We start from the raw sequence: 17,558 nt of genomic DNA, 5'->3' as shown, positions 1-17,558 counted from the left end.
TTTAAAAACGCTGCAAAACAGCTGAAAGACCTGACATGCTGCAGATATAAAACTGCATCAAATCTACAAGGAAAAAAGCAGCATGGGCAGGAGATTTCAGAAATCTCATTCATTTTGCTGGTACTGTAAAGTGCAGTATTTTTCACTCTTGAAAACACATTAAAAACATGTGTAAACAAGCCCTGCCAAAGAATATATCAGCTGATCGTTGGAGATCCCGGGTGTCGAACCGCTGCCAAACTCATCTTTTGGTGTGTTTTTTGACATTGCATCTTTTTAATGTGTCAAAAAGGAGTGTCTTACCCAACATAAGCTCACCTGCGGAGCGTGTTTCAAATGCGCAGCATGTCAATGTCTCTTGCAGGTTCGCTTAGTTTTCTGTACGGAAGCGAGCCATAACTGAGAATTACATCTAGAAACCATAACATTAAAATCACCAGCCTATTATTATGCAGCTCCTTCTTGCACCCCCAAAACAGCTTAGCCTTGCTGAGACATTGGCTACACAAGACCTCTGAAGATCCTGTGGTACCGTTGCCAAGACGTAAGCAGCAGATCCTTCACGTCCAGTACATTGTGAGGTGCGGCTCCACGGATTGGAGTTGTTTCCCAGCACTTCCCACAAATGCTCCATCACAATAACATCAGGGGAACTTGGAGTCAACACTTGGAACTCTTTATCAATTTCCTTACACCAGTTGTGCATATGTTCTGCAGTGCAGCAGGGGCATTATCTTGCCGAAAAAGGCCGCTGTCATTAGAAGGGTTCTTGATCTGGAATAAAGTTTAGGTACACGTTACTTGTCACAGAACCATCCGTAGACATTGCCAGGGTCCAAGGTTTCCTCGCAGAACATTTCCCAGAGAATGAAGCTTCCTCCGCCGCCCACCTGGTACATGTCCTTTCTGGGAAGGAGTGTCACATGTCCATGGGCATCATCATGAAATGTGGTTCATCAGACCAGCTGACCTTCTTCCATTACTCCATGATCCAGTTCTGATGTTTATGTGCCCACTGTACACATTTTTGGCGGTGGACAGGGGAACACATGGACTCTCCGAATGGTCTGGGAATACTGAGCCCCGTAGTCCGCAGGCATCAATACTAACACCTGCTAACACCTTTACACCTTTACGGGAGCAGTAATTTGGGTTACAGTAGCTCTTCTGTGTGGTCAGACAGGCCAGACCTTCTTCTCCATGTACACACAAGCCCGGGGCATTTTTGCCGGTCGTCAATTCACTGGTAACTAGAATTAGTGAGTCAATTCGCAGGAGCCCGTCCATCAGCCACATCAGTGATCTATGGCTACTGGGTGGGAACCCTGAGAGCCACCACCTCCTACCTCCAGGCATCCATAGCTTTTTGTTAGTTGGGCTAGTGCAACCGCCACAACGATGACGTCACACCAGGCCGGACAATCAAAGAGTGGAGCCGGGGTGCTGTCAGGTGAGAGGGGGCTCTACGTCCAGCGACCACAGATTACTGATCGGCACGGGAGCCTGAGAATCGATTCCCACAGACCACTCTTAGTAAGTACTAACCACTGCCCCCGGGGTCACCACACAAGACCTGTGGTGTTCACAAATGGCTAAAACTACGCCTGCACGTGGCAGCCAACAGGAGCAAGACTTCACAGGTGTTACCTACAGAATGGTGCATGTGGCCGCCGCGGTGTGCCGGCCGTACACGTCACTTCAGACACACAACAATCTGCGCCACACTCAGAAATATGGTATTATAGACTGACACCAAAATAAAGTTACTTGTGGACTGTCCCATACTACAAGCAAAGGAGATGGCAGGAGAGAACGGGGCGCGAGGAACGGGGCGAGGAACGGGGAGCGCGGAACAGAGCGAGGAATAGCGCGGAACGGGGCGCGAGGAACAGAGCGAGGAACAGAGCGCGGAACGGGGCTCGCGGAACGGGGCGCGAGGAATGGGGCGCGAGGAACAGAGCGCGGAATGGGGTGCGAGGAACGGGGAGCGCGGAACGGGGCGCGAAGAACAGCGCGGAACGGGGCGCGAGGAGCAGAGCGAGGAACGGGGCGCGAGGAACAGAGCGCGGAACGGGGCGTGCGGAACGGGGCGCGAGGAACAGGGCGCGAGGAACGGAGCGCAGAGTGGCGGTGGCAGTCTCCCCCATATCGCATACGGCAGCACCTGTACCAGAAGAGGCCACAGGGGCATGTCCGCCCTTCACACAACTATAAGGCTGTGTGCCCACGTAGCATTTTTCAAGCGTATATGCTGCGGAATTTCCGCAGCGTAAACGCTTGAAAAACGCATGTATATCCGCACCCCATGGTCCCCAATGGGATTCCGCAACTTCTATGCACATGCTGGGGATTTTTCCGCAGCGTTTATGCCGCGTTCAAAAATCCGCAGCATGTCATTTAATTTTGCGTTTCCGCAAGCGGAATTGCCTTTGTCCAATGCATAAAGAACGCAAGGCAATTCCGCATGTGGAAAACGCGTGATAAACGCGCGAAAAATGCGCGATAAACGCGTGCGGAATTCCGCATGCGTTTTTCCGGGAGAGGACTTGCATTTATGCAGCAGAAATTTTCTGCTGCATAAATGCAACGTGGGCACATAGCCTTAGAGGTGGCTGCAGGCGCACAGGACTTCAGTATCGGCTCCTCCAGAGCACACACTGCCACCATGTACCAGCAGTGGCCGGACTACAGCGCCGACCTCAAAGTCTGAGAGAACTTACACAGGACGCAGATGCCGCAGCGACATCAGTCACTCAGTACCTGAGGGCAGAGACACGTCACTCACCTGAGGGCAGAGCACAGAGACACAAATCGCAGCCAGTGAAGAAACTGTCTCACTAGAAAAGTGTCCTCCGGGCTTTTCCTGTCCTCCTCCCCCTGTGACATCAGCATTCCAGCCTCCTGTCATCATGGCCGCTCACTCCCTCCTCTGCCGGGCGGTATGGTGACGGCCCCTCCCGCAGCGGCTCCCACATCCTCTGATGCTCCAGCCATAGACTTAGCAGCAGCAGCCGGGCACAGCGGGAAGTGTCTGAGGTGCAGGAGGCGGGAAACTGCTGAGGTGGCAGATAGCAGCCCTGACTGCACGGCCGCATTGTGCGCACACCAGACAGCCTTATCCGAATGAAGGGACCAGTGAAAAGCAGAGGAAAAACTTATACAACTAATGGCCTTACACTCAGCTCACACGTCTGCGGCTTATGGTCGCTGTATGGGGCAGGGAAGTCTCCTCACATGCACTTTTCTATATTACTGCACAATGGCAGTCTTGTCCTGCCCATAAATGCCCATACCTCCCAACTTTTGAAGAGAGAGGTAGCGCTACAAACTTTGGCCACGCCCCTGATCACACCCCAATCCACCTCAATTTACCATTTCTTTCTCGCCTGACAGGAGGAGTTGTCAGAGAGGCGCTGGTAATGAGGGGCATTCAGCAGACTGCCCTCATCCCTATCCTGGTATGTATGGCACCCCTTATCCCTATCCTGGTATGCATGGCACCCCTCATCCCCAATCCTAGTATGCATGGCACCCCTCATCCCCAATCCTAGTATGCATGGCACCCCTCATCCCCAATCCTGATATGCATGGCACCCTCCATCCCCAATCCTGGTATGCATGGCACCCCTCATCCCCTGATCCTGGTATGCATGGCACCCCTCATCCCCAATCCTGGTATGCATGGCACCCCTCATCCCCTGATCCTGGTATGCATGGCACCCCTCATCCCCAATCCTGGTATGCATGGCACCCCTCATCCCCTGATCCTGGTATGCATGGCACCCCTCATCCCCAATCCTGGTATGCATGGCACCCCTCATCCCCAATCCTGGTATGCATGGCACCCTCCATCCCCAATCCTGGTATGCATGGCACCCCTCATCCCCTGATCCTGGTATGCATGGCACCCCTCATCCCCAATCCTGGTATGCATGGCACCCCTCATCCCCTGATCCTGGTATGCATGGCACCCCTCATCCCCAATCCTGATATGCATGGCACCCCTCATCCCCAATCCTGGTATGCATGGCACCCCTCATCCCCAATCCTGGTATGCATGGCACCCCTGATCCTGGTATGCATGGCACCCCTCATCCCCTGATCCTGGTATGCATGGCACCCCTCATCACTATCCTGGTATGCATGGCACCCCTCATCCCTATCCTGGTATGCATGGCCCCCTCATCCCCAATCCTGGTATGCATGGCACCCCTCATCCCCAATCCTGGTATGCATTGCACCCTCCATCCCCAATCCTGGTATGCATGGCACCCCTCATCCCCTGATCCTGGTATGCATGGTACCTCTCATCACTATCCTGGTATGCATGGCACCCCTCATCCCTATCCTGGTATGCATGGCCCCCTCATCCCCAATCCTGGTATGCATGGCACCCCTCATCCCTTAATCCTGGTATGCATGGCACCCCTCATCCCATAATCCTGGTATGCATGGCACCCCTCATCCCCTAATCCTGGTATGCATGGCACCCCTCATCACCAATCCTGGTATGCATGGCACTTCTCATCCCCAATTCTGGTATGCATGGCACCCCTCATCCCCAATCCTGGTATGCATGGCACCCCTGATCCTGGTATGCATGGCACCCCTCATCCCCTGATCCTGGTATGCATGGCACCCCTCATCACTATCCTGGTATGCATGGCACCCCTCATCCCTATCCTGGTATGCATGGCCCCCTCATCCCCAATCCTGGTATGCATGGCACCCCTCATCCCCAATCCTGGTATGCATGGCACCCTCCATCCCCAATCCTGGTATGCATGGCACCCCTCATCCCCTGATCCTGGTATGCATGGCACCCCTCATCCCTATCCTGGTATGCATGGCCCCCTCATCCCCAATCCTGGTATGCATGGCACCCCTCATCCCCAATCCTGGTATGCATGGCACCCTCCATCCCCAATCCTGGTATGCATGGCACCCCTCATCCCCTGATCCTGGTATGCATGGCACCCCTCATCCCCAATCCTGATATGCATGGCACCCCTCATCCCCAATCCTGGTATGCATGGCACCCCTCATCCCCAATCCTGGTATGCATGGCACCCCTGATCCTGGTATGCATGGCACCCCTCATCCCCTGATCCTGGTATGCATGGCACCCCTCATCACTATCCTGGTATGCATGGCACCCCTCATCCCTATCCTGGTATGCATGGCCCCCTCATCCCCAATCCTGGTATGCATGGCACCCCTCATCCCCAATCCTGGTATGCATGGCACCCTCCATCCCCAATCCTGGTATGCATGGCACCCCTCATCCCCTGATCCTGGTATGCATGGCACCCCTCATCCCCAATCCTGGTATGCATGGCACCCCTCATCCCCAATCCTGGTATGCATGGCACCCCTGATCCTGGTATGCATGGCACCCCTCATCCCCTGATCCTGGTATGCATGGTACCTCTCATCACTATCCTGGTATGCATGGCACCCCTCATCCCTATCCTGGTATGCATGGCCCCCTCATCCCCAATCCTGGTATGCATGGCACCCCTCATCCCTTAATCCTGGTATGCATGGCACCCCTCATCCCATAATCCTGGTATGCATGGCACCCCTCATCCCCTAATCCTGGTATGCATGGCACCCCTCATCACCAATCCTGGTATGCATGGCACCTCTCATCCCCAATTCTGGTATGCATGGCACCCCTCATCCCCAATCCTGGTATGCATGGCACCCCTGATCCTGGTATGCATGGCACCCCTCATCCCCTGATCCTGGTATGCATGGCACCCCTCATCACTATCCTGGTATGCATGGCACCCCTCATCCCTATCCTGGTATGCATGGCCCCCTCATCCCCAATCCTGGTATGCATGGCACCCCTCATCCCCAATCCTGATATGCATGGCACCCTCCATCCCCAATCCTGGTATGCATGGCACCCCTCATCCCCTGATCCTGGTATGCATGGCACCCCTCATCCCCAATCCTGGTATGCATGGCACCCCTCATCCCCTGATCCTGGTATGCATGGCACCCCTCATCCCTATCCTGGTATGCATGGCACCCCTCATCCCCAATCCTGGTATGCATGGCACCCCTCATCCCCAATCCTGGTATGCATGGCACCCCTCATCCCCAATCCTGATATGCATGGCACCCCTCATCCCCAATCCTGGTATGCATGGCACCCCTCATCCCCAATCCTGGTATGCATGGCACCCCTGATCCTGGTATGCATGGCACCCCTCATCCCCTGATCCTGGTATGCATGGCACCCCTCATCACTATCCTGGTATGCATGGCACCCCTCATCCCTATCCTGGTATGCATGGCCCCCTCATCCCCAATCCTGGTATGCATGGCACCCCTCATCCCCAATCCTGGTATGCATGGCACCCCTCATCCCCAATCCTGATATGCATGGCACCCCTCATCCCCAATCCTGGTATGCATGGCACCCCTCATCCCCAATCCTGATATGCATGGCACCCCTCATCCCCAATCCTGGTATGCATGGCACCCCTCATCCCCAATCCTGGTATGCATGGCACCCCTGATCCTGGTATGCATGGCACCCCTCATCCCCTGATCCTGGTATGCATGGCACCCCTCATCACTATCCTGGTATGCATGGCACCCCTCATCCCTATCCTGGTATGCATGGCCCCCTCATCCCCAATCCTGGTATGCATGGCACCCCTCATCCCCAATCCTGGTATGCATGGCACCCTCCATCCCCAATCCTGGTATGCATGGCACCCCTCATCCCCTGATCCTGGTATGCATGGTACCTCTCATCACTATCCTGGTATGCATGGCACCCCTCATCCCTATCCTGGTATGCATGGCCCCCTCATCCCCAATCCTGGTATGCATGGCACCCCTCATCCCTTAATCCTGGTATGCATGGCACCCCTCATCCCATAATCCTGGTATGCATGGCACCCCTCATCCCCTAATCCTGGTATGCATGGCACCCCTCATCACCAATCCTGGTATGCATGGCACCTCTCATCCCCAATTCTGGTATGCATGGCACCCCTCATCCCCAATCCTGGTATGCATGGCACCCCTGATCCTGGTATGCATGGCACCCCTCATCCCCTGATCCTGGTATGCATGGCACCCCTCATCACTATCCTGGTATGCATGGCACCCCTCATCCCTATCCTGGTATGCATGGCCCCCTCATCCCCAATCCTGGTATGCATGGCACCCCTCATCCCCAATCCTGGTATGCATGGCACCCTCCATCCCCAATCCTGGTATGCATGGCACCCCTCATCCCCTGATCCTGGTATGCATGGCACCCCTCATCCCTATCCTGGTATGCATGGCCCCCTCATCCCCAATCCTGGTATGCATGGCACCCCTCATCCCCAATCCTGGTATGCATGGCACCCTCCATCCCCAATCCTGGTATGCATGGCACCCCTCATCCCCTGATCCTGGTATGCATGGCACCCCTCATCCCCAATCCTGATATGCATGGCACCCCTCATCCCCAATCCTGGTATGCATGGCACCCCTCATCCCCAATCCTGGTATGCATGGCACCCTTGATCCTGGTATGCATGGCACCCCTCATCCCCTGATCCTGGTATGCATGGCACCCCTCATCACTATCCTGGTATGCATGGCACCCCTCATCCCTATCCTGGTATGCATGGCCCCCTCATCCCCAATCCTGGTATGCATGGCACCCCTCATCCCCAATCCTGGTATGCATGGCACCCTCCATCCCCAATCCTGGTATGCATGGCACCCCTCATCCCCTGATCCTGGTATGCATGGTACCTCTCATCACTATCCTGGTATGCATGGCACCCCTCATCCCTATCCTGGTATGCATGGCCCCCTCATCCCCAATCCTGGTATGCATGGCACCCCTCATCCCTTAATCCTGGTATGCATGGCACCCCTCATCCCCTAATCCTGGTATGCATGGCACCCCTCATCACCAATCCTGGTATGCATGGCACCTCTCATCCCCAATTCTGGTATGCATGGCACCCCTCATCCCCAATCCTGGTATGCATGGCACCCCTGATCCTGGTATGCATGGCACCCCTCATCCCCTGATCCTGGTATGCATGGCACCCCTCATCACTATCCTGGTATGCATGGCACCCCTCATCCCTATCCTGGTATGCATGGCCCCCTCATCCCCAATCCTGGTATGCATGGCACCCCTCATCCCCAATCCTGGTATGCATGGCACCCTCCATCCCCAATCCTGGTATGCATGGCACCCCTCATCCCCTGATCCTGGTATGCATGGCACCCCTCATCCCTATCCTGGTATGCATGGCACCCCTCATCCCCAATCCTGATATGCATGGCACCCCTCATCCCCAATCCTGGTATGCATGGCACCCCTCATCCCCAATCCTGGTATGCATGGCACCCCTGATCCTGGTATGCATGGCACCCCTCATCCCCTGATCCTGGTATGCATGGCACCCCTCATCACTGTCCTGGTATGCATGGCACCCCTCATCCCTATCCTGGTATGCATGGCCCCCTCATCCCCAATCCTGGTATGCATGGCACCCCTCATCCCCAATCCTGGTATGCATGGCACCCTCCATCCCCAATCCTGGTATGCATGGCACCCCTCATCCCCTGATCCTGGTATGCATGGTACCCCTCATCACTATCCTGGTATGCATGGCACCCCTCATCCCTATCCTGGTATGCATGGCCCCCTCATCCCCAATCTTGGTATGCATGGCACCCCTCATCCCTTAATCCTGGTATGCATGGCACCCCTCATCCCATAATCCTGGTATGCATGGCACCCCTCATCCCCTAATCCTGGTATGCATGGCACCCCTCATCACCAATCATGGTATGCATGGCACCTCTCATCCCCAATTCTGGTATGCATGGCACCCCTCATCCCTAATCCTGGTATGCATGGCACCCCTCATCACTATCCTGGTATGCATGGCACCCCTCATCCCTATCCTGGTATGCATGGCCCCCTCATCCCCAATCCTGGTATGCATGGGACCCCTCATCACTATCCTGGTATGCATGGCACCCCTCATCCCTCTCCTGGTATGCATGGCACCCCTCATCCCCAATCCTGGTATGCATGGCCCCCCTCATCCTCCAATCCTGGTATGCATGGCTCCCCTCATCTCCCCATCCTGGTATGCATGGCACCCCTCATCCCCAATTCTGGTATGCATGGCACCCCTCATCACTATCCTGGTATGCATGGCACCCTCATACCAATTCTGGTATGCATGGCACCCCTCATCCCTATCCTGGTATGCATGGCCCCCTCATCCCCAATCCTGGTATGCATGGCACCCCTCATCTTTTAATCTTGGTATGCATGGCACCCCTCATCACTATCCTGGTATGCATGGCACCCCTCATCCACAATCCTGGTATGCATGGCACCCCTCATCCCTATCCTGGTATGCATGGCACCCCTCATCCCCAATCCTGGTATGCATGGCCCCCCTCATCCCCCAATCCTGGCATGCATGGCCCCCCTCATCTCCCCATCCTGGTATGCATGGCCCCCCTCATCCCCAATCCTGGTATGCATGGCCCCCCTCATCCCCCAATCCTGGTATGCATGGCCCCCCTCATCCCCCAATCCTGGTATGCATGGCCCCCCCATCACCTCCATCCTGGTATGCATGGCACCCCTCATCCCCAATTCTGCATCTGAGCAGCGCATGACGTCACTGCCATGCGCCCTCAGACGCTGAGGTGAGCTGCGGGGATATTCACTCCTCTGCACACCGGGTCTATGGGTGTGGAGAGGAGTGTATAGTGCTCCTTAATAGCGCACACAGCAGCGACCGCGCTCCTGCTACAGCTCCGCAATCCTCTGTGCCCACTACTAAAGAGAATGTTTATTCACTCTTCTCCACGCCCATGGGAGTGGGCAAATATCCATACAGTGTAATGATGCTCCATACTGTATAATGACCTCACATGATGCTCCATACTGTATAATAGCCCCAAATTAGAAAAAATAAAAATAGCTACTCACCTTTGCATTAATTCGGCATGGCATGGAGGCGATCAGCCTGTGCTACTGCTGAAGTGTTATGGAAGCCCAGGTTGCTTTGATAGCAGGCTTCAGCTCGTCTGCATTGTTGGGTCTGGCAGGGCTGCCACTAGGAATTTCGGAGCCCCATACTGTCAAAATTTCCGGGCCCCCTTGAGACTCCGCCCAGGTTCCACCCCAGCTCCGCCTCCACCCCTCGAACCTTGCACAGTCCCACTGCCCACTCTTGGAAAAACTCCATTCTGCACCACATCCTCACCAATCACACATTAACAGTTCCCATCGAACACCAGATCGCACACAGAGCCAGCAGCTTTTGTTTTGGCCAAAAGATTTCTTAAGCCACCACCAGGACTTCTGGTCGGCCCTACTCTGCTCTAACCTATAAAACAGTTCTTATAACACCCAATACTCTTTAGGTATATTTTATTTATTTTTCTTTAAGGGAATGTGTCGCCTACATTTTTTTAAACTAATTGTAACCTGATTGCGACAATTTTTTTTATAATCTGTATTTCTGATAAAAGATTCCATCAATCATTCCCTCACCTCCCCAACTAGAATGTATAAACTCCTGGAGAATCCTGAGCGTGGCCGTCTGATATTGTAATTCAGCATTGGGTTTTGCAACATCACTCAGGATCATCCAGTAGTTTATACGTTTTGGTTGGGGATTGCATCACACAATCATGTACTGAAATGGTGGACAAATTAATACATGGACTTAAGTTAACTACTCAAACAGCCAGTGACACCGCCGCCGCGCCCGGCGCCCAGTCAAGAAGAATCTAATGGTCGCCACCTGCCCACCGCCGCCACCTTAGCCTGCCCACCGCCTCAGCCTGCGATCACCGAATTAATAAATGTAAACGGTATATTATTGCATACAGTACAGACCAAAAGTTTGGACACACCTCATTTAAAGATTTTTCTGTATTTTCATGACTGTAAAAATTGTACATTCACACTGAAGGCATCAAAACTATGAATTAACACATGTGGAATTATATACTTAACAAAAAAGTGTGAAACAACTGAAAATATGTCTTATATTCTAGGTTCTTCAAAGTAGCCACCTTTTGCTTTGATGACTGCTTTGCACACTCTTGGCATTCTCTTGATGAGCTTCAAGAGGTAGTCACCGGAAATGGTTTTCACTTCACAGGTGTGCCCTGTCAGGTTTAATAAGTGGGATTTCTTGCCTTATAAATGGGGTTGGGACCATCAGTTGTGTTGTGCAGAAGTCTGGTGGATACACAGCTGATAGTCCTCCTGAATAGACTGTTAGCTGCTTTTTTCTTGCCATAATACAAATTCTAAGTAAAGAAAAACGAGTGGCCATCATTACTTTAAGAAATGAAGGTCAGTCAGTCCGAAAAATTGGGCAAACTTTGAAAGTGTCCCCAAGTGCAGTTGCAAAAACCATCAAGTGCTACAAAGAAACTGGCTCACATGAGGACCCCCCTAGGAAAGGAAGACCAAGAGTCACCTCTGCTTCTGAGGATAAGTTTATCCGAGTCACCAGCCTCAGAAATCGCAGGTTAACAGCCGCTCAGATTAGAGACCCGGTCAATGCCACACAGAGTTCTAGCAGCAGACACATCTCTTCAACTGTTAAGAGGAGACTTTGTGCAGCAGGCCTTCATGGTAAAATAGCTGCTAGGAAACCACTGCTAAGGACAGGCAACAAGCAGAAGAGACTTGTTTGGGCTAAAGAACACAAGGAATGGACATTAGACCAGTGGAAATCTGTGCTTTTGTCTGATGAGTCCAAATTTGAGATCTTTGGTTCCAACCACCGTGTCTTTGTGCGACGCAGAAAAGGTGAACGGATGGACTCTACATGCCTGGTTCCCACCGTGAAGCATGGAGGAGGAGGTCTGATGGTGTGGGGGTGCTTTGCTGGTGACACTGTTGGGGATTTATTGAAAATTGAAGGCATACTGAACCAGCATGGCTGCCACAGCATCTTGCAGCGGCATGCTATTCCATCCGGTTTGCGTTTAGTTGGACCATCATTTATTTTTCAACAGGACAATGACCCCAAACACACCTCTACGCTGTGTAAGGGCTATTTGACCAAGAAGGAGAGTGATGGGGTGCTACGCCAGATGACCTGGCCTCCACAGTCACCAGACCTGAACCCAATCGAGATGGTTTGGGGTGAGCTGGACCGCAGAGTGAAGGCAAAAGGGCCAACAAGTGCTAAGCATCTCTGGGAACTCCTTCAAGATTGTTGGAAGACCATTTCCGGTGACTACCTCTTGAAGCTCATCAAGAGAATGCCAAGAGTGTGCAAAGCAGTCATCAAAGCAAAAGGTGGGTACTTTGAAGAACCTAGAATATAAGACATATTTACAGTTGTTTCAAACTTTTTTGTTAAGTATATAATTCCACATGTGTTAATTCATAGTTTTGATGCCTTCAGTGTGAATGTACAATTTTCATAGTCAAGAAAATACATAAAAATCTTTAAATGAGAAGGTGTGTCCAAACTTTTGGTCTGTAGTGTATATAGTCACCGATTATACACTACTAAAAATATCTTTATTGGTATTCATTAAAAACCTATAAATTCTAGAATATAAATACAAATACACCTGAAAACATGATAACCCAAAGTGATAATATAAAAATATTATCAAGTAGTCAAGAGTAAACGGGGGAGGGGGGCCACCTCATTTAGCAACTACTCGTCCCTACCTGTCTATGGAGGTTGGCACCCCCTTGAAACAAAATTTGCGCCCGTGCTCCGCAGCCACTCATCTGCCTCCCCCCTCAGCAGAATCCCCTCAGCAGAATCCCCCTCACCAGCCTCCCCTCAACAGCATCCCCTCAGTAGCCTCCCTCTCATCAGCATCCCCCTTAAGCCCTTAAGCAGAAACCCCCTCACCAGCCTCCCCTCAGTAGCCTCCCCCTCACCAGCCTCCCCCTCACCAGCCTCCCTCTCATCAGCCTCCCCCTCGGCAGCCTCCCTCTCAGCAGCCTCCCTTGTAGCAGCCTCCCTCACCAGCCTGCCCCTCACCAGCCTCCCTCTCATCAGCCTCCCCTCAGCAGCCTCCCCCTCAGCAGCCTCACCCGTAGCAGCCTTCCTCAACAGCCTCCCCTCGCCAGCCTCCCCTTACCAGCATCTCCTCAGTAGCCTCCCTCTCAGCAGCATCCCTCTCATCAGCCTCCCCTCAGTAGCCTCCCTCTCATCGGCCTCCCCTCAGCAGCCTCCCTCTCATCAGCATCCCCTTAGTAGCCTCCCTCTCATCAGCCTCCCCTCAGTAGCATCCCTTCAGTAGCCTACCACTCAGCAGCATCCCCTCAGTAGCCTCCCTCTCATCAGCCTCCCCTCAGCAGTCTCCCCTCAGCAGTATCCCCTCAGTAGCCTCCCTCTCATCAGCCTCCCCTCAGTAGCCTCCCCTCATCAGCATCTCCTCAGTAGTCTCCCTCCCATCAGCCTCCCCTCAGTAGCCTCCCTCTCATCAGCCTCCCCTCAGTAGCCTCCCCTTCATCAGCTTCGCCTCTGCAGCATCCACTCAGTAGCCTCCCCTTCATCAGCTTCGCCTCTGCAGCATCCCTTCAGTAGCCTCCCCCTCATCAGCCTCCCCCTCAGCAGCCTCCCTCTGATAAGCCTCCCCTCAGCAGCATCCCCTCAGTAGCCTCCCTCTCACCAGCCTCCCCTCAGTAGCCTCGGTCTCAGCATCATCCCCTCAGCAGCCTCACTGTCATCAGCCTCCCCTCAGCCGCCTCCCCTCAGTAGCCTCCCTCTCATCAGCATCCCCCTTAAGCAGAAACCCCTTCACCAGCCTCCCCTCAGCAGAATCCCCTCAGCAGCCCCCCTTTCACCAGTCTCCCCGTCACCAGCTTCCTTCTCTTCAGCCTCCCCCTTAGCAGCCTCCCCCTTAGCAGCCTCCCCCTCGGCAGCCTCCCTCTCAGCAGCCTCCCTCGTAGCAGCCTCCCTCACCAGCCTCCCTCTCATCAGCCTCCCCTCAGCAGCCTCCCCCTCAGCAGCCTCTCATAGCAGCCTCCCTTACCAGCCTCCCCTCAGCAGCATCCCCTCAGTAGCCTCCCTCTCAGCAGCATCCCTCTCATTAGCCTCCCCTCAGCAGCATCCCCTCAGTAGCTTTCCTCTCAGCAGCCTCCCCTCATCAGCCTCCCCTCAGCAGCCTCCCTCTCATCAGCCTCCCCTCAGTAGCCTCCCTCTCATCAGGCTCCCCTCAGTAGCCTCCCTCTGATCAGCATCCCCTCAGTAGTCTCCCTCTCACCAGCCTCCCCTCAGCAGCATCCCCTCAGTAGCCTCCCTCTCACCATCATCCCCTCATCAGCATCCCCTCAGTAGCCTCCCCTCAGCAGCATCCCCTCAGCAGCCTCCCTGTCATCAGCCTTCCTGTCATCAGCCTCCCCTCAGCAGCCTCGCCGTCAGCAGCCTCCCTTTCAGCAGCCTCCTCTCAGTAGCCTCCCTCTCAGCATCCCCCTCACTATCACACACAGACACACTGCACGCTGCCTCCTCACTAACAAACACACACAGACAATGCCTTGCCTGACACACACACTGATACACACACTCACTCACTTGCCTGACCGCCCGCCGCTGTCCCCAGCCACAACAGATTGAAGATGAGCCCGTACAGCCGCGCAGCCTGTCACAGCACCATGATGCACCCTGCAGATTAAAGGTACAGCACTTATTTCTGTCCTCCGGGTGCATCATGAGCCGAGCTGCTGTCCCTAAGGGCCCGGTAAGCAGAAGCAAAAAGAGCGGCACCCTTTTTGCTTCTGGTCACCGGGCCCCATACAGCAGTAAGGGCAGTAATGCCTTGATGGCGTCCCTGCGGTCTAGCGTCTCTAATCTTCCTCTTGACAATACCCCATAGATTCTCTATGGGGTTAAGGTCAGGCGAGTTGGTGGCCAATCAAGCACAGTGATACTGTTGTTCTTTATAAACCAGGTATTGGTACATTTGGCAGTGTGGACAGGTGCCAAGTTCTGCTGGAGAATGAAATTTCCATCTCCAAAAAGCTTGTCAGCAGAGGGAAGCATGAAGTGCTCTAAAATTTCCTGGTAGACGACTGCGCTGACTTTGGTGTTGATAAAACACAGTGACCTACACCAGCAGATGACATGGCTCCCCAATCCATCACTGATTGTTGAAACTTCACACTAGACCTCAAGCAGCTTGGATTGTGGCCTCTCCACTCTTACTCCAGACTCTGGGACCTTGATTTCCAAATGAAATGCAAAATTTACTTTCATCTGAAAGCAACACCTTGGACCACTGAGCAACAGTCCAGGTCTTTTTTTCCTTGGCCCAGGTAAGACACTTCCGGCATTGTCTATTGGTCATGAGTGGCTTTACACAAGGAATGCGACACTTGTAGCCCATGTTCTGGATACGTCTGTGTGTGTGGTGGCTCTTGAAGCAATGACTCCAGCAGCAGTCCACTCCTTGTGAATCTCCCCCAAATTTTTGAATGGCCTTTTCTTAACAATCCTTTCAAGGCTGCGGTTTTCTCGGTTGCTTGTGCACCTTTTTCTACCACACTTTTTCCTTCCACTCAGCTTTCCATTAATATGCTAGGATACAGCACTCTGTGAAAAGCCAGGTTCTTTAGCAATGACCTTTTGTGGCTTACCCTCCTTGTGGAGTGTGTCAATGACTGCATTCTCGACATCGGTCTAGTCAGCAGTCTTCCCCATGATTGTGGAGCCTACTGAAACAGACTGTGACCTTTTTAAACGCTTAGGAAGCCTTTGCAGGTATTTTTTGTTAATAAGGCTATGTGCCCACGTTGCGTTTTTAATGCATTTCTGCAGCGTTTTTGCAGCTGCGGAAATGCATTAAAAACGCATGGTAGAAGGGCAGCAATGTTCCCCAATGATAATCCACATGTGCACATGCTGCGGAAATTTCCGCTGCGGATTATCATTGTGGAAAAAAACGCAGCACTACCAATTATTTTGCGAAAATGCTGCGTTTTCGCCGCCATTGACTTGCATTAGATCGCGCCAATTCCGCAAGACTGCATCTGTACTTGCGTAATTGGTGCGTTCTAATGTGCGGATGGTACCCGGGTGTAGATGAGAGGAGAGTCTCATCCACACCCAGGTACCATTAAAAAATCTGTAAAAAAAAGAATAAAATAAATGTATATTTACCTTCTGGCGGCCCCTGCTGCACTCCTACTTGCTTCCCGGCACTTTGCAGTGGATTGAAGGACCTGCGCTGACGTCAGAGTCATGTGACGGGTCACGCAACGCTGACGTCGGCAGGTCTTTCAATCTACTGCTACCGGCAGCCGGGACCGAGCGAAACAAGACAGCGCGGGCCATCGGAGGGTAAGTATATATTTATTTTTTTATTTTTAACCACTCTCTCGGGTCACACTATATAAATCCATGCAGTTTGCATGGATTTATATAGTGTGACCTAGTTGTCACAAGCACTTTCCAAGTGATGCTAATCGCTTGGAAAGCGCTTGTCAATCCGCATGCGGAAATGTCAGTGGGTAACGCTCCATTTCCTCATGTCCCTGTCAGGAAAACGCATGTACAATCCGCATGTACAATCCTCATGCGTTTTTTTCTGCCAGGGAGATGCAGAAACGCTCAGGAAAAAATCCTGAGCATTTCTGCATCGTGGGCACATAGCCTTATTCTAATTTACTGAGATAATGAATTATGTGTTTTCATTGGCTGTAAGCCATAATCATCAACATTAACAGAGATAAACACTTGAAATAGATCACTCTGTAATGACTCTATATAATATATGAGTTTCACTTTTTATATTGAAGAACTGAAATAAATTAACTTTTTGATGATATTCTAATTTTGTGAGAAGCACTTGTATATGACTTATTACTAATTAGTGAGTTTAGAACAAAACTTCAACTTTATATGCCAGGTTTCAGCCTCTTTATCTGTTAAGTTGCCATGGTAACCTGTTCTAATGAATTGTGATGTCACTAGGTTCTAAGTTTCTGAGAACTTTCAGTCATTTTCTGCTCAGCAGGTGATTTTGTTGCTTTGATCTCTAAAGTGATGGTTTTATTTGGAGTTGAAAACATGTTCTGGCTGGAAAAGTACATCCTTAGGACAGTCGGAGATATTGCTGGAGAGTATGTTCTCATGAAGCTGAATGGACTCATAAATAATCATCAATACAGAACTAAAGTGCAGGGGGGCCAAGAAAATTATCAGAGGAAAAAGCGTGAATTCATGGAAGTTCTCATGGATGTGGGCCTCGTGGATAGGAGGGTGCAAGCTCTTCTTCAAAAGTACTTTATATGAGGATATTGCTGGAGAGTAAGTTCTCATGAACCTGATGGACTCATAAATATTCAGAAATACAGGAATAAAGTGTAGATGCAGAGGGGGCAAGAAAGTTATCAGAGGAAGAACCGTGAAGTCATGAAAGTTCTCATGGATATGGCGTGCATAGACAGGAGGGTGCAAGCTCTCCTTCAAAGGTACTTTAGATATAGACAAAACCAACACCATGGTTATACCATGAACTAAAGAAAGTATCATCTGTATCTGCCAGCAAATACAATA

The 17,558-nt window shown here is 52.1% G+C and overlaps 1 protein-coding gene across 4 annotated transcripts in view; it reads right to left on the bottom strand.

Annotated features, from left to right (window-relative positions):
- Window positions 1–3,310, bottom strand: part of CARHSP1 (calcium regulated heat stable protein 1) — a 52,247-nt gene extending 48,937 nt beyond the window's left edge. Inside the window, exon 1 of one of the 4 annotated variants that reach the window (XM_073647766.1) lies at window positions 3,177–3,310. The gene's annotated coding sequence lies outside the window, so the exon portion shown is untranslated. Of the gene's footprint in view, window positions 1–2,720; window positions 3,003–3,176 lie in introns of those variants that run through there. The other 3 variants (XM_073647764.1, XM_073647763.1, XM_073647765.1) reach the window with 3 other exon arrangements.
- Between the last annotated feature and the right edge of the window lie 14,248 nt (window positions 3,311–17,558).

The sequence above is a fragment of the Phyllobates terribilis genome, unplaced genomic scaffold (assembly GCF_046119375.1).
Source record: "Phyllobates terribilis strain yellow unplaced genomic scaffold, ASM4611937v1 Scaffold_9__5_contigs__length_417890890, whole genome shotgun sequence".
In the NCBI taxonomy this organism is placed as follows: Eukaryota; Metazoa; Chordata; class Amphibia; order Anura; family Dendrobatidae; genus Phyllobates; species Phyllobates terribilis.
Note: the sequence above shows the minus strand (reverse complement) of the source record. Positions and strands in the feature narration are given on the sequence as shown.